The sequence below is a fragment of the Alternaria triticimaculans genome, assembly GCF_023758025.1.
Source record: "Alternaria triticimaculans strain BMP 0046 chromosome Unknown scaffold_59, whole genome shotgun sequence".
NCBI classification, from domain to species: domain Eukaryota; kingdom Fungi; phylum Ascomycota; class Dothideomycetes; order Pleosporales; family Pleosporaceae; genus Alternaria; species Alternaria triticimaculans.
The window spans coordinates 16,666-35,351 of NW_026056016.1; the positions used below are offsets into that span (position 1 = coordinate 16,666).

The 18,686-nt window shown below is 28.4% G+C and overlaps 2 non-coding genes across 2 annotated transcripts; one reads left to right on the forward strand and one right to left on the reverse strand.

The window, feature by feature from the left end:
• The first annotated feature begins 1,592 nt into the window (after positions 1 to 1,592).
• J4E78_011057 lies at positions 1,593 to 1,669 on the forward strand. The gene has a single exon. It is a non-coding gene; the product is annotated as a tRNA-Val (tRNA).
• A 16,908-nt stretch (positions 1,670 to 18,577) lies between these two features.
• J4E78_011058 lies at positions 18,578 to 18,648 on the reverse strand. The gene has a single exon. It is a non-coding gene; the product is annotated as a tRNA-Asn (tRNA).
• Between the last annotated feature and the right edge of the window lie 38 nt (positions 18,649 to 18,686).

The following is an 18,686-nucleotide window of genomic DNA, read 5'->3' on the forward strand; positions in this document are numbered from 1 at the left end:
AAGTTATCTTAATGTTTTCCGTAACTCAACATTCGAGAGATGCTGCTTTATTAAAATTATTTTGCGAGTTCTTAGATTGTGGTAAATATTACCCTAGCTCTACCAGAAACGAAGGTAACTATACAGTTACGAAGTTTTCTGATATAGAACAAAAAATTATACCATTTTTCTTAAAGTATCCTATACAAGGGGTTAAAGCCTTAGATTTATCTGATTTTTCCAAAATAGGATCATTAATCAAAGAAAAAGAGCACTTAACTGACAAAGGGTTGGCTAAAATTGAATTAATAAAAAGTGGTATGAATACTAAAAGAATTAACTAAGATAGAGTTACCTAAGATAGACTTACTTTTTAATAATTAGTATTTTCTTCTATAGTTAGTTTTTTAGTTTTTATCACTATTACCTACATATTTGTATGATAAATCTGATCGCCATGTTAATGATTTTAGCTGTATTCTCAATATTCTTTGGGTTTATAACAAAAGACATGTTTATAGGGTTAGGTTCAGGATTCTTTTCAGATAATGCTTTATTTATACATCCTTCTCATGAAATAATGTTAGATACTGAATTTGGAGTACCAACTCTATTTAAGTTATTACCTTTAATATTTACTATTTCATTAAGTGTAATCGCTATAGTGTTGTCTGAATACTTATCTACTATACTAATTTACTTTAAATTATCTAGAGTAGGTTACAACATATTTAGTTTCTTTAATCAACGTTTCTTAATAGAACTATTTTACAACAGATACATTACAGGTATTGTACTAAAACTTGGTGGGCAAACTACGAAAGTAATAGATAAAGGATCCGTAGAGTATTTAGGTCCTTATGGGTTAGAGAAAGGGCTATTGAATATAAGTAATAATATTTCTAGATTAAACACTGGAGTTATAACATCTTATGCATTGTATATCATGATAGGGTTAATCTTTTATCTTTTATTTAACTCCTATATTAATAATACTATTATTACTCTAGCACTACTTATATCTTTATCACTAGCATTGTCTCAAAATAGTAATTCTACTATGAAAAGCACTGTTATTTTACAAAGTTCTCAACCACTAAGAGATGAGCTTGGGGATTTTCACGATCATGTTCGTGGTTTACCTAGTGGTAGGGAGTTGTTAGTTCAAGCGGAGAATAAAGTTCATGGTGCAGGTGAAATAGTACTGAATGAAATTAAAGTGAGTTCTGACTATAAAAGAAATATAGATAGATTAGCAGATGCAGAATTAAATCAACCGGGTATTACACAACAAACAACTAATGATATCAATGCCATTAAAGAAACGGCTAAAGGATTATTAGAAGCAAGCGGGACAAACCTTGTGGAAAGTATGCAAGCAGTTGTAGATACATGTTGTTCATAATAGTAAAATAACGATTAGATCACCATATACTTGTTATGAAAAAGGTAAAATTTGTTATTTATAGTAATTTTTTTATCTATTATAGTATAACAAATCCCAGTATATACATCTTATGAAGTAACTGGTTAATTGCAGTCTAAATTTTATACAGCAATTAAGGGGGGGGAGAAGAGTAAAATAAACTTTTGCTTAAAGCCCCCCATAAAAAAAGAAATTAGCTCCATTGGTAGAGCATCCGTTTTACACGCGGCAGGTTAAGTGTTCGAATCACTTATTTCCAACTTATTTTTCATAATTACACACCTATCTTAAAGGGAAAATGGTTAAATTTAACGATAATAAACATAAAAATTTATAGAAATGTAGTAAGGATGTACAATATTAATTAAACTTATAACTTTCATTGTTTTGCCCTAATTTATACCAATAATTCATAACAATATTCTATGTTATACATATTCAAAAATAAACAAAATAGTTTTAATGATAAACCATTAAGTACTAACTATATTATAGAAAAAAATCCAAAATTACAAAGTAATTCTGAAAGAGATGAATATAATAACATTATTTTTTATACGTCTTCTAGTAAAGAATGATTTAGTAGTGTATACTCTTACAATAAATCTTACATTAAATCTTTAATAAGTTACGATGCTGTAGTAAATAAATTACTTAGAAGTTATTGTAATATGCTACAAGATAAAATAAAAATTCTTTTTAAACGTAGACGTGATAACAAGATTCGTTATTCAGCAAACAAAATATATGCAAGTAGAGCTGAGCTAAAACATACTAACACAAAACTTTTTATAACATTATATATATATAATAAACAAAAATCATCTATTGAGTGGTTTATATTAAAAATTCTTGTACTTGTAAAATATAGAAAACTAATTGTTGATGGAGAAAGAGTATTTGTACCAAACCATGAAAACAGAATACCTGCTTTATTAAAAAATAACTTTTTCATATTTAGAAAATGAAATATGGCTTTCTTTAAAACAAATAACAACTTAATAAGATACTTCCTAGTAGATTTAAGAAGAAAATACCTTACGTTAAGTAATATACCTACTTATAACATTATACTTTTAAAAAAATTAGTTAGATTACAAAAAATATTATTTAATTCATTAAAATTACTTAATTTTAATAAATCTAAATTCAATAGCTTAAATCTAAACTTAAGAAATTTAGGTTTAATTAGTTTAATTGAAAAATTATACAACAAAAAGGTAGAAATTAACTTAGTTGAGTTAAGATCTATACATTTAAATAGTGACGTATTTTCATCAGCAGTAGCTTTAAAATTAAGAGATAGGAAAAATAAAGCAGTAAGAGTTTTAAGAAAAGCTATTTTACAAATGGTAAGAATACCTGATTTACACACACTTATAACATTTGATGATAATATTGAAGCAATGAACAAAAACAATATTATAAATACCATAAAACAACAAGTAGTAAGTGGTGTAAGATTTGAAGCATCAGGTAGATTAACAAGACGTTTAACAGCTATGAGAGCTGTATTTAAGTATAGATATGCAGGTAGCTTAAAAAACATACGTTCCTCATTTAATAATAAACCATCTACTATGCTAAGAGGTTACGTTAAATCCAATACACAATATACCCTTATTAATTCTAAGACAAGAAATGGAACTTTTGGGTTAAAGGGTTGAGTTAGCAGTCATTAATGCTAACTGTAGATTTTTCACATTTTAGAGCAATATATTTACTTAGTATTGTGTATATCATATAAACCTACACCTATATTAGTTATATTTTTGTATATTCCCGCATGGGTTGAAAAAAACATATACATGTTCTTTTCTACCCTGCTGCTTATTTTTTTTTTCTTTTGTTTAACTTTTTTTTTAGTTTCTTTTTTTATACAAAAAAAACTAAAGCAACCAACAATGGCAAAATAAATAAAAGGAGATCCAGGTGTAATATTATTAACAGTGTAGATATATTTGTAGGTTCGATTCCTAATATCTCCCGTGAAAGGTTAAAACGGTTAAGGGCGTTCTTTCACTTTTCCCTTTTTTTCTACTAAAAATTATAAAAAAAATGAATACAGAAAAATTACTAGATATGTTAAAAAAAAAATTGGATACAGTGGAGTTTGCTGCTAAAGAAAAAAGTATAAAATTAATTGAAGATATATATACTTCATCTGAGAAAACTCAGATAGAGAAATGAAAGAATGATAGGAATTTCTTGTATTCTTTAGTTAAAAGAAATGCTCCTTTTTCAACAATAATTGATTTGAGTGGGATTACACTTTCATCTCAGAAAGAACGTAATGTTGTTCATACTACCTCTATTGTTTTTAATAGAAATTATTTAGATAAAGCATTTTATAATAATGTTATACGTCGTAATTTTGGGGCTATTTTCTTAGATACGGAAAAGATTTATATTATTAGAATTATAAGAAATAGAAGGCGTGTATCGGAGGGGTATAAAATAGAGAATGGTACACACCTTTATAGAATAATGCAATATAAAGAATTTTTTTAAAGAGGATATGGTTGAGTCGTTAGTTACACATAGAGATCATGGGTGAAAAACATTCTTAATTGTTGATGGAGTTAGATTACCATTACTAAAAGTTATATTTAAAACTTTTGGGATAATAATTAGTAGTGGGAAAAATAATTTAAAAGGAAGTCTTTCACCAACTCAATTTAAGTAGATTAATGATCGTTGTATTTAATACTAGTGCATATAAAATTGTAACACAATCTTTTTATAATCCGGATAAGTCTGTGAATAAGCCTGTAATGGATCTTACAGAACGAAATTTAGATTTGTTTATCAAAACGATAATCATAGATGAAAATAGGGAATTTCCGTTTATTTATTCATCTCTTTCAAAATATAAAAAATTGAAAAGTGAAACTAATTTATTATAAATGGAAAAAGACATAGAAAAGGTAAACAAATACATTAAAGAAAATCCCAGTAAATTTGTAGAAGTTAATCATAGGAATCTCACTAAATTTAAAAGTGTTCAGTCTAAAAAGGGGATACATACATGCACTAAAATCAATGTGAATAGTCCCGAAAAAATAAGTTATTAAGACGATAGATTGGTGAAAAAAGAAGAATTGATAAATCATTATAAGAAATATTCACCGACTTATATAGAAGTATGTGATACTTCTTCTTCCGGTGGGGATTTTTAAGGGGTTGACCCTTGAGCCTCCATGGAGTGGTTTAGAAGAGTATCTTCATACTTTCCCATACAGATGTGAGTCACAAAATCGCAAATAAGGGCCAATCCTCCCGGGGTAGTGTGAGATGAGTGTTGATAGAAAAACACCTTTCTCTCATTAGGTAGCCCAATAAATACAAAAACTTGTCTATTAGTACAGCTGTACTTTACAATAATAAGCAGGTATGTAATGACTGTTATAGTAAATTATTTTGTTATTATCGTTCTTGTATTTGTAAAACACCTTAATTTATGTCAATAAGCTCTTTTGTACGTACTATTCATTCAAATAATGATATATTATAAAATACAATTTATACTCCACCAGTATAGTTATTGTGACCTAATTAACACAGCAAACTCAACAAAAGTGTTTTAAACTAAAGAGCTAGTAGCATAAAACCTTTAAGTACTAGTTAGGATCACAATATATATTTCCACACTTAAAATTTTTACATACCTAGACAGTTTTTAGTTTCTTTTCTATTATAGGATCTATGTTAATGTAATACTTATAATACATAGAAAAATTTTAGAAAATTTACTAAATAATTATATATAAAAGCTATACTATCTTCTCCCCCTAACTTTTTTTTACATATTTCATGATATACTCAAAAAGTAAGGGGACTAGGGTAAATTATACAAATCAAAAAACTTTTTTCTAGTATAATATTTAAATACATAACACATTTATATTTATAATAAAAAATTATTATTTAGATAAATATTTGTTAATTTATAATAAAGGTATATTACAAGGCATTATTTCAAAACTATATAATATACATGGGACTAGTATAATAAATGCAATAACTATTGGTAATAAAACAGTTCAACAATAGGACATAAGCTGATCGTAACGAATACGCGGGAATGAGGCTCTCGCTCATATAAAAGTAAAGATCATTACACAAGTTTTAAGTCCTATTACCACACCACTTATAGTTGTTCCTATTACTGAATTGTAATTATCAAAGTCAATTACATTAAAATTAGTTTCATTTTCTGTTAGATACATATAACTATCCCCTGCAATAAATTGCACTAAATAAAAGTAAGGATATAGATAATAGTTAAAGTCAAACAGATAACCACCTAAAAATAATATACTATTTAAAATACAAATAAGAATAATACTAGCATATTCAGCTAAAAAGAAAAATACAAAAATAACAGCTGAATGCTCTGTCATAAACCCACTTACTAGTTCTGATTCCTGTGTTGTAGAGTATCAGTAAATACTTTACTTATTCGTTAAAAGAGTTAACTTTTAAGTAGTATTTACCTTTAAAAACCAACCCTTTATTTATATATTTACTTACAGTGACCTTAGATACATTTAAATAAATAGCTAGATCTGAAGCATAATCAAACCTTATTATCATATTGTTATCTAGGTCATAGATACCTACACCATTAGGATATTTAACTCTTTTACTTCTTATAAGCTCTTTAGTTTTTTCCGAATGTGTCTTACCAAACATAGGATTTAATGACCCAGATTTGCTAATGAAAGATTTAGATCTTTCATCATGATGCTTTCCTCAGAAAGGATGGTTAGTCTTATCTTTAAATCTTTCAACCATTTTTCTTTAGCAGCTTCTGTATGCTTGTAGCCTTCTGAGCTAGAAGCATTTTTTAAAAAATTATATAAATTGCTAAATTTAAATTTATTTATATACATAGTTTCTAATTCAGTTAATAATTTAAAGCTAGTAGTCTTATTCTCATAAGTAAAATATTCAAATATACAAAAGTTAAAGTTCTCTAAACCATATTTTGAAATAGCAATCTGTAAAGCCCTATTTGATTTTCTATTTGATAAATGTTCGTTTAATCTTAAGTATAAATCTTTTGCACTACCTATATATTGTTTTCCATTAACCATGTTTAAAAAACTGTATATACCTCCAATTTTTTTATTAAAAAAAAATGGGAGATCACGTTTAGAAAATATGCTATCTTTATCCTGTAAATTCGTTATAATTAATATAGGTATAGGATTATCTTCTTTAGGAGAACTTGAGGTATAATAAGGTCTACGTAATGTAAAATTTAAATTAGGTTTCTTTCTGTAAGTGTTTTTAAATTGAATTCGGGTTTATCTCAAAAAACATACTCTTGTATTCTTATGGGCTATATCATATACAATTATATAACTGTATTATCGCGTGTAGTCTCTGAGGATCCTGCTCATAATTAAAATTATTTTGGTTTCCTGCTGATTGTTTATTGTAACATCTTTGACAATATTTACATGACTTCATATACAGCATGGCAATAACACTGGTATGGTCAACGTATGTAAAGCTTTAAAAGTTTTCAGCATATAGCGATATTTAAAGAGGCCAAATCATTCTAAGTAGAATTACAATTGTAAAAACTAGCCTCTGCTAAATCAAATGGTGCTCTATTTGTTTCCGCTATAGATCCTATAAAAAACACAATGAATATAGGAAATAAAGGTACTACATATCAAATAGCTCTTTGAGCTTCTATAATAACAGTTATGTCTAAGCTACCTGCTAATAATACTACTAAAAGTATAGCAGAACTTAAAATTAATTCATAACTAATTAATTGAGCTGTACTTCTTAAGGACCCTAAAAAAGCATATTTAGAATTAGCTGACCCAGTATTGTTTTAGCAAAATCTCTTTATTTTTTACTTCCATCTCTTACAAGATGGCTCAGACTACATCATAGTCTTGTTTATATACATATTTTGATAAGTAAGCTAGTAGATTAGGTTATAAGCCTTCTATGCTAAACATACAAAAAAGAATGGAACTGTGACTAAGGTTTTACGTTTATATATATTTCGTCTATTCAAGTTTATCCTGAAAATTTTGTGGAGAGCTGAAGATAAGAAACCCTTTGTATATTTCAGAAGAATCCAAATATTTATTCAATACAGTTATGTGAATCTTAAGAGCACGAATAGCTTCCCGTTTAGTTTTAAATGGTTGATTGGGTATTAAATTTAAAACTCCATACTCATCCAATCTATACACCCAGATCTCAGTACGAGCATAGTGAGCTTTACTCATGTTTTTCAAAAGTTCACTTTTTAGAACTGAATCTATTTCTTTTGTAAAAAAATATACAAGAATTTTATTTTGAGAACTAGCTAATTTCGTGTCCAAATGCCTAGTGATGGTACGATAATTAACTTTGAAATGATTAGCAGCTGAAAGTAAACTAGGAAATGGTGAATTATTAACTAATTCAAGTGTTTTAGCATTATAAGCTCAAACTTTTATTTTATTACCCAGTTCTAGTGTATGTGAAGATTCAATAAGATTTTCCACTTCTTTAGCTTCAAGTGGTCTACTAAATAAATAAGTACCTTTCACTCCTTCTGCTTTCCAAGTATCTATAAAATAGGTTATTACATTACGACTAATACCCACAGAAACGGATGCTTGGGTTTTAGAAGGAAAGGGGCTACCTTTTATTAATTCTAGGGTTTTGGCATTGTAAACTCAAACCTGTTTAGCTATATTACTATTAAGATTTAAACCACTAGATGCAGTTTTAAATAAATTAAATGTTAATTCAAAATCTATAATAGGTTTCGAGTAGTATAGCTTATTTCTAAACGGTACATTAGTATCTCTAAACACACCTAAAGTACCTCTAGCAATCTTTTCACTACGGCTAGCTTCCATAATACTACTATATTTAACACATATTTTATCTATATATGTTTCATATACCTCATACACATAAACAGGGATAGATTGACCAGATACATGAGAATCAGAAGTAGATTTGAGAGCGGCTAATTTACTAGTTAAACTTGAATAAATAGCAGATTCGGAAAATTTTGAAGAAAAAGTGGTATTCAATAAAGGTAAGTATTTCTGAAGGTAGTAATTCTCTCTTGCTCCCTGTTCTTCAGAAGAACAAACCTCTAAAATAGAAATGTTGAAATGTTCCCAACCAACTAACTTCAAAAAGACATGTAGTTTGCTATTAGAATCAGCTAAAAGATGATTACTAAATCTTCTTTTAAACATAGTTGTTCTACCTATGTAATAAATAAAAGGGTTGTACTTATATTCTATGATGTAAATACAGCCTTTATGTCCTCACTCTTTTAAAAACTCAGATTTTTTATTCTTGTCTAAACAATGATGACAAGTTGCTAAAATTAAATCACGATCAAAAGGTATTACTGGAGCCTCCCTATCTTTGTATAGTTCTCTTATGTATATTGAGTGTAAAGCTTGTAAATCTTCGATATTGTCATTCTCAGTAACAATGGTAGTATAATATTTTCTTATATCTAATTTAGTTCGTATTGGAAAAGACATGAAAACACTACTGCTATAAATATAATCACAATCAGGACTAATTTCCGCTATATATAAAAAAAGTAAAAAACAAAGTCAGGCCATAAACAATTGTAAGGTTTTATTTGAAAATAAAAGTTTTGATAATAAAATAAAAAATAAAACAAGACTTCGGGCGCTCGTGGTAGAATTATTGTATTTCTTATATACTCATCTACTAGTCGTTGAACGTTCATGTTTAAAATAAGAGGACTTTGTTATAAAGTACACTAAGGACTTTAGACAGTAGTACACTCTTATGCACCATTTTCCCACCCCAAGGTGGAAAAATATAACCCTAAGGCGTGCTAAGAAAATAAATACATGTTTCGCTTCGAGTTGACTTAAAGTAAGTCTTTCTCGAAATTCACCCGATTTTCAACAACTCCCTCACGGGAGTGTGGGACTAATTACTAATCCAGCCAGCAGAATTCCATATGTAGCTAATGAAGACATAGCTAACATATATAATATACCCAGATTATAATCTAGTAGTACTAAACCAGGACCATAAGGAATTACGGCGTATCCTAATAATGAAAAGATTAAAGTTATAATCGGACCAAGGAAAAATAATACTATATTGGCTTGTGTAGGAGAAACATACTCTTTTAATAAAAGTTTAAGAGCATCGGCAAATGCTTGAAGTAGACCATATCACGAATATCCCCATTTAGCCATTTATATGCATAAAACAGGCAAAGCTTGGGGACTTTCTCCCTAAATAGTGAACTATCCATTTAACGAATATATAAAAAATACATATTCTGTACTTTTTCAAGTAGGGTCTGACTATATCTTAAGCATTATTAATAATAATAACACCAACCACCGTTTAGTCGATGAACTGCACACCATAATAATTATGCTGCTTGGCTGCGGATTACCCATTTCCTTTCGTGCATCCATTTCGATTTTACCATACCACGAGTCATTACCTGTGCCACAATGATGTTACCATACTTGCTTGGTTGAAATAGCTTTAGGGCTTTCCCGTCAATTTGATGATTTATAGCAAAAGGTTTTCTTTCACTTAGGGCTTAATAAAGTTTCTTACACTTTACCTAAAACCTTACACTTTAATACGATAAAAATACAATCCTTTATAATCTTTATGAATGTCCAAGAATTTACTAATTGTTTTAGTACTTATTTTTAGTTCTTTAGCTGCTAAATGTTTTGAACTAAAACTAGGTTTATTAGAGTTTATTAAAATTAATTCACCATCCTTTTTTTTATATACTCAAATGGGAGTAGTCTCATTTTTTGCAATTTTTAAGTTATTTAGTAATTCTTTTTTCTTTAAATAAGTCAACTCATTACTAAAAAAGTACACTAAATAATCACCTTTTTTAGTAGCTATTTCAGTATCTAAGTGGTTTAATACAGATCTGTATTCTACATTAAAATATTCAGCTGCTTTTTGAATACTACTGAATGAATTTGTAATTAATTCTAAAGTTATACCATGATAAGCTCATACTGTACAATTCCTAGTTTTTCTTAATGATGATAATTCAATTAGTTTTTCTAATTCTAGACTACTTAATTCATGAGTAAATAAATAATAACCATTAATACCTCCTTTTATTCATTTATCTAGATGATTAGTAATAACTAAATGTTGCACATTTAATAATCTAGCTACTGCACTTTTAGATTCTAATTCAGTTTTAACTACAGTACCATTAGATTCTATAAAATACATTCAGATGTTTTTAGGTATATTATGATTTAAATTTAATCCATGCATAGCCTCATTAATTAATTTACCTACTAAATCAAAAGATTCTATTTTATTAGTTAAAAATACAAAATTTGTATAGGGCACATATGTATCTAAATACACACTAATAGTTTCCCTAGCTATACTTAATTTTTTAGATAGCTCACTTATAGAGCTAAATGTTTGATAATTAGCACTAACTTGCCCATTGAAATATTCATAGAGATAAAGATTAATACCTTTATATTTTTTATCTAAATTTAATTTTAATTTTCTAAGTCTTAAAATCTCATATAAAGAATCATAAGATTGTATTTGACCAAAATTACTTTTAAAGACAGTATTTAATAAAGGTAAGTATTTTTGCAAGTAAAAATTTTCTCTATCTTCTTGGATATTAAGATCACATAACTCAATAATAGAGAATTCAAAATTATCTCAACCAGTTGAATTAGCAAATTTATGAAATCTATCCTTTAAATCAGAATTCAAATGATCTTTAAATCTTTTGTTAAAATCTTTAGCTCTCCCTATATAAAAAATGCTAGTATCTTTTTTATATCTAAACATATAAATACCTCCTTTACCTTTTAAAGGTTTAAAAAAAGAATTTACTAAAGATGAATTAAGCAAATCAGTACAAGTAAAAAGTACATGATCCGAAAATTCAATAACAGGAGCTTTTCTATTACGGTATAATTCTCTTAAATCATCACAAGAAGAATGATAAAATCTTTTAAAGGTAAGATTAAAATTAGTACAACCCACTGAATTTGGTCCAAGTCTTCTTTGCATGCTAGCCATTGTTTTTCTCTCAGCTATAGTTACAAACGCTACTGTTAATAAAACAGGTACAGTAACAGCCAATACTTCAAGAACAGATATAATGGTTGGAAAATATAACATTTTAAATTTAGAATGATGATCTTAAAATTACATTTAGTTAAAAAGTATAATATAAAGTATATTTTAATATATCATGTTAATTATCTATTTAAACCGCATAGATTATATATTTTAAAATAATGTGTAGTAAGTTTACATGTTTTTTTGTATTAATGGGGCTTTAAGCAAAAGTTACTCTTCTCCCCGTTGCTCTCTAAAATTTAGAGTGCAATTCCATTTTTGCAAATGGGATTTGCTATACGATATAATTAGCATAACAAGTTAACCTAAATATTTTTTTTATTTAGATCTTTTACTAGACTCACCATTTTTATTGGAATAATGATCTCTATATCCTCGTCTAGATTCTTACACACCTCTATCCATTTCGTCTTGAGGATCTGAATCAGACGGGCTATCAATACATTCCGTCATTTTAGATTTACCTTTACCCTTATCAGAAACATTTTCAGTACATCTATGTTTACCTTTATCAGAAGTATTTTTAGTATCTTCCTCTTCATTTAAGTTATAATCATCAGTTTCTGAACCCTCCGGTTCAGAACCCTCCGGTTCAGAACCCTCCGGTTCAGAACCCTCCGGTTCAGAACCCTCAGGTTCTGAAGCATACCAATCAAAACCGTTGTGAAGATCTATGATTCTATGAGTATGGGTATCATATAAAGAATGAACTAAAGAACTTCTACTGCGATAATTATCACCCTCATCGATATCCCAGCTATTTAAATAATTATTTAAATAATCCATTAATTGATCTCTTATATTAGTAACGCCCGTTAAATAATTTAATAAAAAAGTGTTGTGATTTGTCAAAGCAGCAAGCTGCTCTGGATCAGTTTGCTGATCCGTTATTTTCTGATAATTTAACCGTATTGTTTCATTTGTTTCCATAACTGATTCATCATAAGTGCTAAGGGTTCTAGCGATGTCCTCTCTAACTTCACGTAGGAATCTATTAATATTACTTTTTAGATCCAATAAGAAATCCTCGGTAATTATATTAAGATCCTTAATACTCCTGCAAGACTTAAAATAAGGCGTTATATAGTCTTCAAACTCTTTTTCTGTAAAAAAGGCCCCTGTTTCTCTTTTTTTATTGTTAATTTTTTCAAAAGTGTCTATAGTATTTTTACCAGAGCTAGAGGGATTGTTAGACCAAAATTGGGAGGATTTTTCACTTATAGAACTACTCTCATTATCGTTTGTATTAGAATCAACTAAATCAGTAGGTTCTTCGGGTAAAATATCTAAGTCAGAAGAAGGTAGCTCCTCTTTATTGACTTCAGAAGGAGTAGTTGAATAATTGTGAGCAAAAACTACTAAATCATTATCATCAAAAGGAGGCATTTGATTATAATTATATAAAAAGCCTAATGGATTATAATCAAATAAAAAACCAAATCTGTCATAACGATTTAAATCATTATGACACCCTTTAGAGAAAAATGTTTTATTATTTAAAGAGTTTTCACTAGAAAAATTCTTATTCCATTGTTCAACAGGTTCTAAATAAACTTTAGAGAGGTTAAATTCTTGAAGTATACCTTTATTAAAATTAGCATTTAGGTTAACTATTGAGTTGTTGCATAGAATTTTAACTTTACATTGAAGATTAGAATGTTTACAAATGAATTTAGAGATAACATCTGTAAGATAAACTCTATTACTGTTAAATATTATGGCTAATTCCGTTAAAGTACCTTTATATTCAAAAGAAGCTTTCCACTCCCCACTTACAATTTGAGGTATGAATATTGTAGTAAACCTACTTAATTTAATTAAAGGATATACAGGCATAATATTCCTAATTAGGTATTTAGGATTTATTCTAAAAGGAGAAGATCTATTTTTAGAATTATCCACATTTAAACCTTTAACTGTTGATTTTAAATATCTACCAAGTAAAGGTAATTTAGTTAAAATTTTATTTAAACCTTTAGCTAAACTTTCTGAATTAGAATTTTTACCACCTGTATTTTCAATAAATAAACTTATTCTGTTAAACATATTTGTTGCATTAGTTAAACCTAGTCCTATAATAAATTTAACCAAAGGAATAATATAATAAAAGTTTATCCCAGCTAGTATAAAGATAAATATAACACTGGATACACTTAAAGAAAAAGAATTTAAACTAAATTGTTTAGTATAAGCAGATATAACTAAGGTAACAACTATTCTTATTAAAACAACTTTACAGAATAAAGTGTAAAAGAATGATGTAAGATTTAGAGTAGAAATGCTTACACCTAAGCCGCATAAGATTAAGAAAATATTAAGAATAAAGATAAAGATAAACATATATAACATAAACGGTCAAATAACATAAAAATTTTCAACAAAAAATATTAATTTTTCCTTTATAGACTTATTTTTATTACTACCTACTAAGCTAAGAATTATCATAGATATTCCTATTATAAAAAGAGTATCTAGGTAAACGTCATTATATGGATAAACATGTACAGTAACAGCCAATACTTCAAGAACAGACATAATTGTTGGAAAATATAACATTTTAAATTTAGGATGATGATCTTAAAATTACATTTAGTTAAAAAGTATAATATAAAGTCTATTTTAATTAAATCATGGTAATTATCTATTTAATGTGCATCATAGATTATATATTTTATAATAAAGGGTGTATTAACTAATATTTTTAGGGGGCTTTAAGCAAAAGTTTATTTTACTCTTCTCCCCCCCCGCTAATTTCTGTATAAAATGTAGACTGCAATATACCAGTAAATTCAAACTAGGATTTGTTATACTATAATAGATAAAAGTTTACTATAAATAACAAATTTTACCTTTTTCATAACAAGTTAACTGTAATTATGCAATTAATTTAGAATAATCGCTTAGGGATTATAGTCCCCCCTCATGCTTTTATGACAACGATAGTGAAACTTACATTCGCACATAAGGCAATGGTTAACAGGGCCACGGACACCACAACCACAACATCTGTCCGGGCTAATATCACTTAACATACGTGGTATATGTCTTGTTTCTTCGCAACCACAGGAGTTGCATTGACACCATCCACTAGGATGAACACAACCAGGTTTTTTGTTGTCACTTTTTTTACCTTTTGGTGGGTTTTTTACGCCCTCGCCCACCTTATTTCCAGTTTTTTCTTTCCCATCCTTAGCAGGTTCAGCCAGATAAATACCTAATTCTAAGGCTAAAATTGAAATAGCTATAGCAGCTAAAGCTAGAACTAAAGGATAACATTTATCAAATAAACTAGCAGTAAGCTGTATAATGGCTTCCATATTTATCGGTTCCATATTTATAATAGCTACCGGAATAGATAAAAAAGAACTACCCTTAAGAGTGCTATAAGATTTAGCAATAAAGGAAACTGGTGTAGTAGTATCTGCATTATTATATGAAGAAGTTTGTCTACTATCAATAGTTAATGCATTTTTACCTAATTCAAATATAAATCCTAAGGTCAATAGTACAAAAAATACCATCATAATAACTAAACCATAAATATCATTCGTATAACTACTTACACTGTAAGGGTATACTAGTAAGATTTCTAAATCAAATAGAAGAAAAAGAAGTCCAAAGATAAAAAAAGAAACACTAAATTGTGTCCTATTTTGACCTAAGAACGAGTGGAAACCACATTCGAAAACACTATCTTTTTCTTGGTAAGGATTGTGGGGTGCTAAGATTAAATTAACCGCTAATAATATAATAGCTAATATAGGTATAAAAATAATGAAAAAAGTTGTACTTGTCATTTATAAATTAAAAATGATTAATGCTAATATATTAGCTAAACTTAATAATTCTTCAGGTATAAAAATAAATAATGTTATTACTAATGTAATAACTGAAATAGATAAACTTAATGAGGTTGATATAACAATATTGTTTATATTTACGTTCACTTTTTGAACGATAGTATTTTTATCCGTTATTAAACCATCTGCATTAAAATCTATTAGTTCATCGTTTACTAGGTAATCTGGTTTATCAAAAAAGATTTGTTTTATTATAGCTAAATAATATACAGCACTTATAACGCTTGTTAATATAGCAACTAAGCTCATAAAAATATACCCGTTATCAATTGCTGCACTTAAAATCATCTGTTTACCAAAGAACCCTATTAAAGGTGGTATTCCCGCAAAAGAGAATAAAGTTAACCCTAAACTTAAGGCTATAACAGGATTTATGTAGTAATATCCTTTCAACTGATCAATAAGTTGAATAGGAGAATTATTAACATCGGTTAAATTACCATTGTTTTCATTACTATCCTGTTGTTTTTCATTACTATCCTGTTCTTTTCCAATATTTTTGGTAGAATTTGTATTATCTACATAACAATAAAGAGAGTAACCAATAGTTAATAGTAATATAAAAGCATTTAAATTTGAGATAGAGTATTGAATTAAATAGAATATAAAGGCTTGTGTTGATTCTACAGTGTGTATACTTAATCCTAATAATATAAACCCTACGTGTGATATTGTACTAAACGCAAAAAGTCTTTTTATTCTAGACTGTGTTAAACCCACTACAGTTCCCACAACTAAAGATAAAAGAGAGCTAAGTAATAAGCTATTTGTTCAAGAAAAATCTAGATCTAGTATTGGTTTACTTGTATAGTGAACTAATTCTAATAAGAAAATAAAAATAGAAATTTTTGCTATTATAGCTACAAAAGTTGTAACAACAGTAGGAATAGCATCATAAACGTCCTCGGAAGTAAAATTTATCTTACAAATAACCTTAATAACTTTATACAAATATAATATATAACATGATAAGACAATTATGATATAAAAATAAAAACTATTTAACATTCTCTCTATTTCTATTCATTCCATTCTTAATCGCTCTAATTTGCTCCAACCCTTCCTTAGTAAGATGAGCTTTCGAACTAATAATCTCCGCAACCTTAACTCAATCTTCGAAATCTTTGGATTTCACACCCAGAATAGGGTATTTAAGGAAAAAGGGTAAGATTGTTTCATAGATCTCCTTGAAATTACTACATTTAAATTCCGCATAATCCTTATAAGTATAAAACTGTCCGCATGAAAAGTAATCAGCTAAACACTTAATAAGAGACAGATCACGAGAATGTTGAGTTAAAACAAAGGCCAAATCAACACGACCTCCTGCACTGTAAGCATCACTAACTCTCAGTTTAACCATAAAAGAACCATCACCGGAAGCAAAACCTGCTATTCAATAAGGATTAATAGGAAGCAACGTTTGTGCATCAATTAAAGGTCTATGGACAGGAGAATAACTAGGAAAAGCTTCTTTCAATGCGGGAGTCAATCCTCTGTTAATAGAAGCTCTTATGTTAATAATGGCTTTTAAACCTGAAGATGTTAAATGTTCACCTTTTTTCATTATCATAATAACTTCTCTAAATAAAATATAATCCGCAAGCTTTTGAGTGATTAAAGGGTATTTATCGAAATGAGGGATAATTTTTGTGACAATTTGATCTAAAGAACTAACTGTAAAATCACGACAACCATTTCTCTCTTTACTTATTCGTCCTATACCTCCAAAGAAATCTTGAATAGCTTTTAAGAGTTTAACATCTTTTTTATGAAGGTTTATAATAAAATTGGCTTCGATTTTTCAACCAGTGCTGCTTCTAGGTGATTTACGTGCAATAATGGTGAAACATCCTTCTGCATCTGTAAAGCCTGTCACAAATCAAGGTAGGGTAATAAGAGAATATGTCTTAGGGTTAATATTATTACTAATTGTATAAAATCGTCTTGGCATAAATTGGTTAGAAGGGATTTTTACTGAACGGTTTCTCTTGAAACCTGATAGAATACATCTTAAATATGATAAATCATATCAACTACCGTATACTCGTTGCTCTTTTACAGTTTGTGTTTTATTTAGAGATAAAACAGTGACTGATTTAGATCCGCGATAACCCGTATTCTTTTCAGAAGCTTCCAAGCTTTTTACCATACATGAGTGATTAGTTCAGCCACTTATAGATTTTAAACTATAGCTTGGTACTTGGATTTCTAGGGTGTTCCCGGAATTTGGTAGTTTGTCCCGTAAACACGATGACGGTGTTATGGATGATTTCCCAAATCATCCTTCAGGACTTCAAAAATGGAATGGTGCAGCGGAAACTTTAAATAAGAATCCTACAGCTATAAATAGTAAACTTATGTGTATATAGTAAGATTTATATCAATATAGTAGCCCAGTAAGGTTGTCTTTACTTACATTAGATATGCTAGTTATAATATATAAGCTGTCTAAGTTTGTGGTACCAGAATTTGCATAAAGTAACGCTGTACCTAATAGTATAAAACAGGATGACAATCCCCCTAGTAAAAAATACATAAGACCACCTGAAGTAGCGGGTTCTGAATCTCTATAGATAGTTGATAATAAATACAGTCCATAACTTTGTAATTCTATGGATAGGAATATGGATACTAAATCACTAGTAGAAATTAGAAAAACACTACCTGTAACAATAAATAAGATAATTAAGGAGTATTCTATTATTTTAAACTGCTCTCCCATTTTATTTAAAAGTAAGGTTCCGTAGTAAACTAGTTTTGTAAATAAAAGTCTAGTCGGACTGCTATATTCTTTCAATCAAACTTTTCTAGGGTAAAATGAAGTTAACAATAAGATAACGCTAGTTATTAAAAAGATAAACAGGTGGAAAAAATTCGTAGTAGCCGTAGTATGGAATAACCCACCGAAGATTCCAATACCTTTTGCTAAAAATAAAAGAGATAAATTATCATAAGCTATAAAAGCTGAAATAAGTAAGATAGTAATCGTTACTCTAGAGTACAAGATAGATTTGTCTCGTCTTGATGTAATAGCATTAGATAAAAGTAATAATATTAATGAATTTAGTAACATATCAGAATAGAGAGATTCGAACTCCCCTTTTACATCCTCTAGGGAGTAACAATTTTCCTAACATTATTCTGAAAAATTTTGTAAAGGCAAATGAGAAGCCTTTAAAATGAATCGAACATTTATCAGAATATTAACAGTATTCCGCTCTACCATTGAGCTATAAAGGCTATTAAAGAATGTTATAAAGATATCTAGTCCCCCCCGC